Genomic DNA, 12,195 nt, shown 5'->3' with positions numbered 1-12,195 from the left:
AACCCCCAAACTTTCTTCTATCTTCTTTCACACAAAACTTCTTCATCCCCAAAACCCTCCCATTTTCCTTCCACGAAAAAGCTCTGGTCGATCGCTCATCTAGTCGTGGATCGTTCATCTAGTCGTGGATCGTTCATCTGGTCGTCTAGTAATCGGTAGTGGGCTTCCTCAATAATCGATTCTCTGGTCGATCGTTCATCTGGTCGGGTCGTCGGTAGGGGGTTTTCGTCTGGTCGTCTGGTCGCAGATTTGGTAGCCTCATCTTGTTGTGCGTTTTCTGGTCGCGATCTGGTAACCTCGTCTAGTCGTCTAGCCTGGTCGTGGGTTTTCTTCATCACCTTCTTTCTTTTTAATAGTGTGTTGATTTGGAAACAAAAATGGCGGTAAAGAAAATGAAGTGGAGATCCATTTTCTTGAGCTGCTGTGAGGTGGAGTCGCAGTCGTCGGAGGTGATGAAGGTAGTGGTAGTGATGAATAATAAGCCCAGTTTATTCCAAAGGATTTTGAAAATAGATTTCAGTAACCCTAACTCCACCCTCTCTAAGGACCTCTCCATCTCTCCCGCCAGATCTGACATCCATGCCTTCACTCTCGTTGAGTTGAAGCTTATCTCTCAGACCTTTTCTTCCTCGAACTTCCTTGGAGAGGGTGGTTTTGGCCCCATCTACAAAGGCATCCTCGATGACAACCTCAGGCCTGGCTTGATCCCTTGGCTCATCACTATTAGACTCCTCGATTTGGACGGAACCTGAGGCCACAGGGAATGACTGGTACGCTACCTACTTCAATTCCATCCAATTCAATAATTTCAATTCCATTCCATTCCATTGTTTAATCAATTCGATTCTATTGAATGATCAATGGCAAACGGAGGTCATCAGATGCTTGTGTATGGGTATATGCCCAAAGAAAGCTTGGAGAATCTGAAGGATCTCATATCTAGGAGTTCCATGAGCGTGTTCGGATCGCTCCGATCTCACCATGATCGAAATACATATTATACATTCAATAGATACAGTTATGCAGACAAATCTTGATTAACGGCATGCTAAGAACAAGATAATAACAAGGGTAAGAGTTCCATACCAGTTGAAGACGTTCTACACACTTCAGAACTCCAACGCAGCGAAAAACTCCAAGCGATCTACCAACGCCCAACAACAGCATCAACAAAAGCAGCACGAACAACCACACGAACACAAACGTCACGGGGACAACACCACCACTATAGAGCCCTGAGTATTCTCGGAGTGAAAACCCAAAGCGTGGTCTTTGGTGAATTTGGTTGAGAAGGAGAAAACATGAATCGTGTAGGCGATAAGCGAGTGGGAGGGATAAAGACACTATCGCATAGCAGACTGCTTATCATTTAGGAGGAGCTACACGATCGTGTAGGATTTACTAAACGATTGTTTAGGAAAAGGTATACTGTTGTTTAGTAAAATCAACACACTATACGATCATTTAGAGAAGCTATTCGATCGTGTAGGAAACAGTGTGCGATCATTTAGGCACGATGTGGATGGTCCTTTAGAGAGTCTGTATGTGACTCAAGCTCCCAAATTAGACGAATCCCCAAAATGGTAGGTTTGAATCGGCGATCTGGCCACTCGCACCCATACAAATTAAAGGACCGCCTTCAATGACGGGAGTTCCCAACTCACTCAGGATTGAGGTCATGTTACCTATGGTCATCCTAGTGAAGTGAAGTCTCTGTCATGAACGGTCTTATATAACGAGACGTTAACACTTCGTGGTCAGGTCTTATACAAACTCTTTGTATAGGACGCCCCCGCTCGCATGTCCCCAACTCGAATGATCAGGATCAGACCATCTATGACAAGTCATAACACTTGTGACCATTCTACAAAGCGGGCCGCATCCGTAGCGTTACCAGGATAAGATTTCCCTCCTATATCCATATACTACAGACCATTTTGGTTATCACTCAAGACATGAGCCACTTGTATGTCACCACATATGTGCTTGAGTCACATACAGATAACCAGGGATTTTAGGTTTATTGGTTTGTGGTAAAGAAAATAAAACAAGTAACTGAGAAAAAATACAAGATGTGAAGTAAATATCATATATTAACAACACAAGCGTTCGTATAAACTGTTTACAAACTACAGGACAGAAATGCACGTTATCATAGTGCTAAGTTCTTAAACAATATTGGCTTGCGCTAATAAAATATGTTAAATTGCGTCCAAAAGCATTAAGTTTACAACATTGCGGTCGCATGCGTTCATCGCATAGAAACAATTGATTTTTGTATTTTTATTTGCAAAATATGCGTTGACGTAAGACGGAAAGAGCGATCACAGGAAATCACTGGTCGAGTGCAGCATTACTGCAAGGCTTTGCGATGATTTGTGTTTGCAAACATCTGCTCAAGAAGGATTGCCGTATAGAGTTGACGAAACTTGGTGGGCACATCTGGGTGAAAGGCATAATTTATCACGATGGGACAGAAATCTGATGACGGTTGAATCTGAATTAAGTTGACAGCCACTAATGATAACAAGTACATTCAGCTTTTCGGTGACAAATATTTGGCGCATCAGTCAGGGAATTAAATCCATCCCATCTGTGCAATGATAAGAGAGAAGCCGCCTTCACCCCGAAGCTCTATAAATACCAAAGGTATCCTTCAGAAAAGGGGTTCCACCAGTTAACGAGTTCACCTGTTTATTGATTTAAGAGCTTTAGTCTTGTCCATGGTTTTCTTTTATTTTTAAGCCGGAGCAAGGGAAGAGTAGAGAGGCCGGAAGATCGCTCAGGGCAACTCGAGAGAGAACCCGGAGTCATAGAAGCAGAGAGCGGGCCGACTCTCACGAGAACGAGATTATCTTTTGAACACGAGTAGAAAAGACAGTGTAAAAGCGTGGGAAGCAAGAGATTGCTACCAGGCTCTTTATTCTATTCTTACATTGTTATTTTGTACTTCATTTTTATACTCATACAATAGAAGTTCTTATTCTACATCTGTTCACTCTCTTAGCATGCATGAGTAGCTAAACTTGTCGAATGGGTTAAGAAGAACTAAGCTAACATGACCTAGGATGTTCATTGCTTGCGATTGTCTTGTGTTATGTTGTGCCAAACACCCCTTTAGAGCTACTCGAGAGAGAGTCTAAAGAAAGAACCTAAGACTTGAGAGAGCTAGGTTAGAATCTATACTCGAGAGAGCAAGATTGGAACTGCATAAACAAGAGATAGGGACTTAGAGATAAGCTCTGTTTGCCAACCTGCATCACATGCATCCTAGAGATAGGAATGATATTATGTGGTCGCCTTATTTGTATGTGTGTCATTTTGTCATCGCATAAATAAGAATAGAGGCTTATGTATAGGTCCTATAGACTTATCGCATATATCGCATGCGTTTTAACCTTAGAAGCCGTGGTATTCGCACCGAGAGGTGGTTTACTGTTGTATGCATGTTGCATGAACGCATCCTAGGAAATGTTAGCTGAAACCATTCTCAACCCGTTCACCACATACTCATCGCATCTTCCATTTTATCAACTCTTTTCGAACTCCGTCGCATTTGTTTATTTTTCATTACCGCAATCAACAAAACCAAATAACTATTTGAGTTAGCGGTTATCACAAGGTTTTCCTGAAAATTACCACCGCATATTGTTTTCTCAAGTCCCTGAGTTCGACTCTAGACTTATCAGCATACTCAGTTGGGTTTACACTTGGATTCCGCTGAGAAAACTTGAGTGCTCAACGCATTTTCATCATCGCATTTCATTCATAATTCCACATCATAAAATAACGCATCAAGTTTTTGGTGTCATTGTCGGGGACTTTGGCAAAATAGTGTGCTAACGGTAATTTTTCTGATTTCTTTGCAGACTCTCAATCTCTAGCGAATTACGACCTGAAGATTGAGAGAACATTTTGATGCAAACTAAGAGACAACTGCTAAAAACAAGAGAGAACACCAAGAATGGCAGAACAACTAGAAGCAAGGGCCGTAAACGCGAACAATATAATGGCCAACCCCATCCTTCCTGCGAATGACCGCAATAGACCCATTCGGGACTATGTGTCGCCTAATCTCTATGATTTCTCTCCAGGAATCATGAGACCAGCGTTAGATGGATCGAGGTTTGAAATGAAGCCGGTAATGTTGTAGATGATCCAGGCTGCTGGGCAGTTTGGAGGAAGGTGTGGCGAAGACCCGTACGCCCACCTCCGAAACTTCATAGAAATCTGCAACACTTTTGTGTTCCCGAATATCTCCATCGAGGAAGTTTGACTCACTTTGTTCCCATTTTCCTTATGTGATCAAGCAAGAAAATGGGCATATTTTCTCGAACCGGGGGAGAAAACCTCGTGGGAACAAGTCGTCAAAAAGTTTATGAAGAAGTATTTCCCTCCAACCGAGAATGCTAGGAGAAGAAAATTAATAACAAATTTTGAACAAGAAGATGGCGAATCGCTCAGCGATACCTGGGCAAGGTTCAAGCGGTTGGTAAGAGACTGTCCACATAATGGCTTACCAGACTGCCTGCAAATGGAAATTTTTTACCAAGGACTGAATCCCTCTTCGCAGACCACTACCAATGCGCAGTCGCTGGTGGTCTGCTAGACAAAACATATGAGGAGGCAAAGAGTATACTTGATCGCATTTCCAAAAACTACGAGGATTGGTGGGAAAGCGATCAAAGATTAAGAATTAAAGATAATGACGCAAACAACAGGGCCATAGCATCCCTGCAAAATCAAATGACTGCGATGATGGGTTTGATACAAGTCATCGCAATTAATAAGACGGGAGTGAAGAAAGAGCAGGTCAACGCAATTACTCAAACGACCGCAAGTTGTGTCATTTGTAGAGATGCTCATTCGATGGAAGAATGCCCAGCAAACCCGTAGTCAGTATACTTCATAAAGAATAATCCCTATTCCGATACATATAACCCCGGGTGGAGAAACCACCTAAATTTTGCGTGGAAAAATCAACAACAAAGCTTCCAACCAGTGGCGCAAAAAGGAGGGCCACCCGAATTTTCCCCGTAAAACAACGATCCAACGTATAGTCAAGCGAGCAGCTCGCAAACACCACAATCTTCGTCCTTAGAGAGCTTGTTGAAGCGGTACATTGAGAAAAACGAATCAGTGCTTCAGAATCAAGCAACATCCATTCGAAATCTAGAAATTCAACTAGGAAAAATTGTAGGCGAGCTGAAAAATAGACCGCAAGGAGCGTTGCCGAGCTCAACTAAGCTCCCTTGCAATGCTGGGGATACCAGGAAGGAACAATGCTTAGCAGTCTCCTTGCTAAGCAATAACATGACTGGGAAAGTAGGGGAGGAGCCATTGCGACCAACTTGAGTGCGGTGATATCCGAGGACCCGTTGACTTATAATTCGGAAAAGCCTAAGAAAAAGAACCCCGAAGTTGCATCCACCCTCAAGCCTTCAGAACATGAGATAGAAGAAGTCCAGCTATTACCAACTCCACAAAGATTGAAAGAAAAACAAAATGATGAAGAAAAGATCGCAATAGTGGCCGCAACGCAAAATACTATGATCCCACCAAAATTGGGCGACCCAGGAATCTTCACGATACCATGCTCCATTGGAGGGGTCTACATTAGACAAGCGATATGCGATCTTGGGGCAAGTATAAACATAATGCCATTATCAATCTTCAAACAATTGAGTATTGACACACTCACGCCCACGATAGAGACTCTTCTGCTTGCGGCAAACAAAGCTTATCTCTTAGTCCCTATCCCTGAGCTGAAATCTCAGAGATAATCTTGAATACATCCTGTTTATGCAGTTTGTCAAACTGAAATCCCTAAACAAGAGATAGGGACTAAGAGATAAGCTTTGTTTGCCAACCTGCATCGCATGCATCCTAGAGATAGGAATGATATTACGTGGTTGCCTTATTTGTGTGTGTGTCATTTTTTCATCGCATAAATAAGAAGAGAGGCTTATGTGTAGGTTCTATAGACTTATCGCATATATCGCATGCATTCTAGCCTTAGAAGCCATGGCATTCGCACTGAGAGGTGGTTTACTGTTGTATGCATGTTGCATGACCGCAAAGCATGAACGCATCCTAGGAAATTTTAGCCGAAACCCTTCTCAACCCGTTCACCACATACTCATCGCATCTTCGGTTTTATCAACTCTTTTAGAACTCCGCCGAATTTATTTATTTTTCATTACCGCAATCAACAAAACCAAACAACTATTTGAGTTACCGATTACCGCAAGGTTTTCCTGAAAATTACCACCGCATATTGTTTTCCCAAGTCCCTGAGTTCGACCCTGGACTTACCACGAAACTCAGTGGGGTTTACACTTGGATTCCGCTGAGAAAACTTGAGTGCTCAATGCATTTTCATCATCGCATTTCATCCATAATTCCACATCATAAAATAATGCATCACCTCTCCCAAATCTTTCATTTGGAATTGGGTTGCTAGCCAGTTCTTAACTGTAATCAGTAGACCTACATCATTCCCATTGAGTAGGATATCGTCTACGTACAACACTAAGAAGACTATTGAAGCGTTGATGATCTTCTTGTAGACACACAGTTTATCAACGTCGCCATCCCAGTCAACATCCTCCATTGCCTTCTTATAAGACAACAGATCCTCAATGTCACCATCTTTACCATAGCAAGGATTTCTGTGAAACCCAAATAGCGAATGGGTTGGTTCGCAACCCTCTCACTACGTCGAGGTTCCCTCAACTCTTGAAGTGGAACTGACCTACTGGATGAACTACCATTAACAACTCTTACTGATGTAGCAGACTCTTCAACAACTCTTGTTGAAGTTTCAGTAGTTTCATTGGAAAGCTCACGCAACACGACTTTGCTTCGTGGGTTGTGCTCCCTTATTTGATTCTCCTCCAGAAAAGTAGCATTTATTGAAACAAACACCCTATTTTTCGTCGGATCATAAAAATAACCCCCTCGTGTACCTTTGGGGTAGCGTTCAAAGAGGCATAACCTCGACCGTGGTTCCAACTTCTTGGGATTAGCCTCAAGCACATGTGTAGGACAGCCCCAAATGCGGAAGTGACATAAACTAACTTTACGCCCGTTCCACAACTCCAGAGGTGTTCTTGCAACACTCTTGAAGGGAACACAGTTGAGTATATATACCGCAGTCTCCACTGCGAAACCCCAAAACGAGTTCGATAAGGAAGCGTAACTCATCATCGAGCGAACCATGTCTAACAAGGTTCTATTTCTCCTCTCCGCTACACCATTCTGCTGAGGTGTACCCGGCACTGAGAGTTGGGAAATGATTCCATGTTCTATCAAGTAGTCCTGGAATGCCAAGTCCAAAAACTCTCCACCTCAATCCGATCGAAGTGTTTTAATCCATCTATCCAATGCGTTTTAAACTTTAGTCTTGAACTCTTTGAACGTTTCAAAGGATTCAAAATTCCGTTGCATAAGATAAACATACCCATACCTGGAGTAATCATCAGTAAAACTGATAAAATACTCACAGCCACCTCGGGCTAGCACATTCATAGGACCACAAAGGTCAGAATGTACTAACTCAAGAGGCTCTTTGGCTATATAACCTTTTCCAATAAAAGGTCATTTAGTCATCTTAGCGTCAAGGCAAGATTCGCACACTGGTAAAGAATTTTCTTTTAACTCACTTAGAAGTCAATTCTTCACCAATCTCTCAATCCTATTGAGATTGATGTGCCCTAAACGAAGATGCCAAAGTTGGGCATTTTCTTTTGGAGAAATTCGTCGACGTTTTGATCGAGTTATGGCAGTTATGAACATTTCAGTATTATGGAGGGAATTAAGGCTAACGGCCTTAGCACATATAAATTCGATTTCAGATTTGCTATGAAAATAAAGACACTATCTTTATGAATAAACACTTAATCCACATAAAGAAAGATAGTATATTTACATAGCAATAAACTCTTTACAGAAATAAGATGTCTCTTAAGTTCAAGAACAATTATACATCATTTAAAATAAGAAACCTATTCTGTAAAGCTCATTGGAGTCATCCCACTACCACAACTGAGACGATGTGCCCGGTGCCTACTCGCATCGTCATCTCACCAGCCTCCAGCTGTCGCCAAGATCTAATCCCCTGAAAAGAAGAACAAACATGGTTAGTGGCACCTGAATCAATTATCCAGAAAGAATCATCATTCTCCACTAAACTAGTTTCCAGCACAAGTAAATCGCATTTACCTTTATCGGCCTTGGGTGCTTTCTTCTCTTTCAGATACCGAAGACAGTTCCTCTTCCAGTGTCCATCTTGGTTGCAGTAGAAACACTTTCCCTTAGCAACTTGTGGCCGCCTACTTGGGGCGACAGGCGGTGGGTTAGCAGGTGCCTTCCATTTTTCCTTACCACCCTTCTTCTTCTTCCCCTTTGCAGAGTTAGAAGCAGAAGGTGAAGACTTGGTTCCTTAGGTCGAACCTCTATGGAATGTCCTAGAGGATGAAGCAACATTTGCCTCACCTTTCTACCTCTCCTTACTTTTCAGTAAAGATTGGTATGTCTGCAACTCGTTGAAGAGAGTTGTAAGGTTATATTTCACTTTTTCAAAAATCACATTGCTAACAAAGTGCAGGAAGCTCTCTGGCAAAGAATGCAAGATTACGCCAACCGGCTGCCTCCAATGATGATAGACTCATTCAACTCTGCCACATTAAAGTGGACCATCATGTTTAGCACATGTTCACGAACAGAGTCCAAGTGTAAATTCCACTGAGTTTCCTGGTAAGTCTAGGGTTGAACTTAGGGACTTGTGAAAATAGATTGCAATGGTAAGTTTTATGAAAACCTTGCAGTATCCAGTAACTCAATTAATTTGGGTTTGTTGTTGATTGCGTTAATGAAAAATAAACAAATGTGGCGGATTTGAGAAAATTCAGTTGTGTGATAAATGCACTGAGTATGCGGATGAACGGGTTGAGAATATCTTTAGCTAGCGTTAGTTGGGAATGCGTCAGACTATGCGATCATGCTACAACCATGCACAGCAATTCATTTTCCAATGCAAATGCGATGCTCCTAAGTCTAGGACGCATGTGTTGAATACAAAAGTGTCCATAAAGCTTATCTTTAAGTCTCTACTCTTTTCCTATGAGATGATGCAAAATGCATAAAGGCAAAGTGACTGCATACAATCATATTCTATCTCTAGGATGCATGCGATGCATTGATAACAAATAGTGCTTATTCCTAAGCTCCTATCTCTTGATTATGCGTTCTAATCTGACTCTCTCAAGCCTAGATTCTAACCTGGCCTTCCCAAGCCTAGATCCTGTCCTTAGACTACCCTCCGAGTATCTCTAATGGATGAATGAAGCATACATAAACAAGATAATCACATAGAATGAAGATTCCCTAGTTATGCTAGCTAAATGCTTCTCAACCCATTCAACTAATTTAGCTACTCATACGTAAATAACAGAGAGTGAACAAATATAGAGAAGTAGATTCCATTTCGATAAATGAGTGGAGTACAAAATAACAATGGAAGTTAAAGGTAAAGAGCCTGGTAGTAATTCCTTGCTGACCGAGGCTTTTACACTGTAAATCTCTATTCGGTTCCAAAGATGTTCATGCTTCCCCAGGCGTCGGCCCTCTCTCTATCCTTGAAGCTTCCAGCGCTCTCCCAAGCTTACCAGAACGATCTGCCGGCACAACCTCCTCTCTTTTGTCCGCCTTAAAATGAAAAGAAACTATGAACAAGGACTTGCGAACTAAACGTATGAAATTTTGAATTCGTGAACTGATTAACCCTTTTTCTGAAGGATGCCCTTGGTATTTATAGAACATCCAGGATGAAAGTCGGCTTCTCTCTCACGATTACTGCAATCTACACCTCTGCAGCAGATCAAGGTTGCCTGCGTAATGTCATCAAGGACATTGTTCCTTCCCATGAGATCCCGGGGCTTCTGAATTACTTGGCAGCGTTCCCAGTGTTCTATTACGAAGCTCGACTGCCAGTTTCCCGACTTGGATCTCCAAGTTCCTTATTGAAGACGCCTGCGATTGCATGATAGCATCGTTTTTCTCAATATACTATTTCAACAGGGACTCCAATGATGATGAATTCACAGAGGTGTTCGAGGAGGACGGTTGGTTTTACGGTTGCCTTTGATGACTCTGATTCTGATTCTGATAAAAAGATGGAGGATTTCCTCGATTCTCAGAATTATTATTCTGATGGTTGCTCGGACCCCCTTGGTTGTGATTCCCTCCCCAACCGAAGTTAGGGTGATTCCGCCAACCGGGATTGTAAGTGTTGTTGTAAGGGTTGTTCTGGATAGCAAACACTTGTTGTGGGTTAGATGGGCACATCTCTACAGCATGGCCCCCTCCACATTGGACACAATTTATTGAAGCCACTTGCGCTGACGCATTGGGTTGCGCTGAACTTTGAGAGAGGGCACCTTGATTAAGTGCCATCATTTGTAGGAGAGAGGTCACTGCATCCATTTATGCGGCCAAAGTTGTCATTGTATCCGCTGGTACAATGGCGTTATCGTTTCTTCTTCTCTCGGGGCCTCTTCCCCCATACCCGTCATCCACCCAGTCATCCGTGTTTTGCGAAATGCGATCAATGATGACCTTGGCTTCTGTGTAGGTCTTATCCATAAATCCTCCTGCTGCGGAGGCATCAACAATGGCTTGTGTTGATCGATTCAGTTCGTTATAAAATGTTTCCATCAGAATGCAATTAGGAATCCCGATATGCGAAAATTTTTCACCAACCTTCTGAAATGCACCCAAGCAGTGCTTAGAGTCTCATTATCCATTTGTTATAAATTCAACAAATCCTTTCGTCTCCTTACGTTGACTGCTGGAGGGAAAAATTTCTTCATGAACCATTCTACCAACTGGTCCCATGACGTTATTTCATTTGGCTCCAACGAATGAGCCCACCTCTTTTCCTCATCTCTCAGTGTGTATGGGAAGAGGTAAAGTCTAATTCCTTCTGGGGTGACGCCAGGGATGGAGAAAGTGCTGCACATCTCCACAAAGCTAGTCAGATGGGCTTGTGGGTCTTCACCTTGGAGACCTCCAAATTTCCCCATGTTTTGTATCATTTGGAGCATGACCGGCTTTATCTCAAAGTGTGCGTTCTCCACAACCATTGGTCGTGAAATTCTAGGAGAGAATTCGTAGAGATTGGGCGCCGCATAATTCCTCATATAGATATTGCAGTCAGTGGCAAGAAATACAGGGTCTTGCGCTGGCCAATTCGCCCCTTGATTTCCTTCGGGCCCCTCGTTGTTGTTTGCCATATTGACTCTTCTTTACCTAGCTCTGTTCTAGTGTGCCCTTGCACGAAAAGTACGCTCGATCTCTGGGTCAACTTCGAATTCTGGATCGGTTTTGGTACTCATAAACCATCAGCCTGTTCTTCGCGTTAAACAGACAGTACAAAGAGATCTGTCCTGCAAAATACCACAAAAGTATTCAACACTAACCGTTACTAATCCTCGGCAACGGCGCCATAAACTTGATGACATAAATTTTGATGCTTTATCTTTATGCATATAGACAGGTAGGAATATGAATGATACAAGCTCATGTTGCCATAAACTTGTAATCAAATATTTATATAATGCATGAGCATGCTCTTACATAATTAAATCATGCTTCTCTAAATTATAACAATTACAATAAAGAGATGATGCATAACCAAGGATTTACTATATGTGCATACCATATGATATATAAATACCATACATCGCATGTAAAAAATTAAGGATTAATGGACTGGGATGAGCCTTTACAAAAAACTGAAATGAAATAACTCTATCTATTACATTTTCCATCGAGCAAACTGATTCACAGGCGAACCGGGTCTTGAACCGCCAAGAGAACTCCATCGTTTAGTAAATGCTGAAGGTAAAAATCGCCCAACACACACTAGACGATAGGCGCAAAAGCTAAACGATCGTTTAAACGACAACGAGGCTGCAAAGCCTGATTATCTAGGCGATCGCTTAACGCAGCGAAAGGTAAACGATTTACCGTGCGCTGCTAAGCGATCATTTAGTCAATTACTAAGCAATAAAGTTTGCTAAGCTAAACAATTGTCTAGTGCGCGGGCGTTAAATGATACACGAGCATCCGATTGTTACACGACTCGATACTCAGCGATCGCTTACCCCATCGTCTACACGATCCGATTAACCC

At 42.3% G+C, this 12,195-nt stretch overlaps 1 non-coding gene across 1 annotated transcript; it reads right to left on the bottom strand.

The window, feature by feature from the left end:
* Window positions 1–4,411: 4,411 nt before the first annotated feature.
* LOC120084284 (small nucleolar RNA R71) lies at window positions 4,412–4,518 on the bottom strand. Its single transcript, XR_005483649.1, has one exon. It is a non-coding gene; the product is annotated as a small nucleolar RNA R71 (small nucleolar RNA).
* Window positions 4,519–12,195: the final 7,677 nt, after the last annotated feature.

This window comes from Benincasa hispida, chromosome 8, assembly GCF_027475165.1.
Source record: "Benincasa hispida cultivar pf3 chromosome 8, pf3_genome.v1.1, whole genome shotgun sequence".
Taxonomy (NCBI): Eukaryota; Viridiplantae; Streptophyta; class Magnoliopsida; order Cucurbitales; family Cucurbitaceae; genus Benincasa; species Benincasa hispida.
The sequence above is the reverse complement of the archived record's forward strand: the minus strand, read 5'-3'. Positions and strand labels throughout refer to the sequence as shown.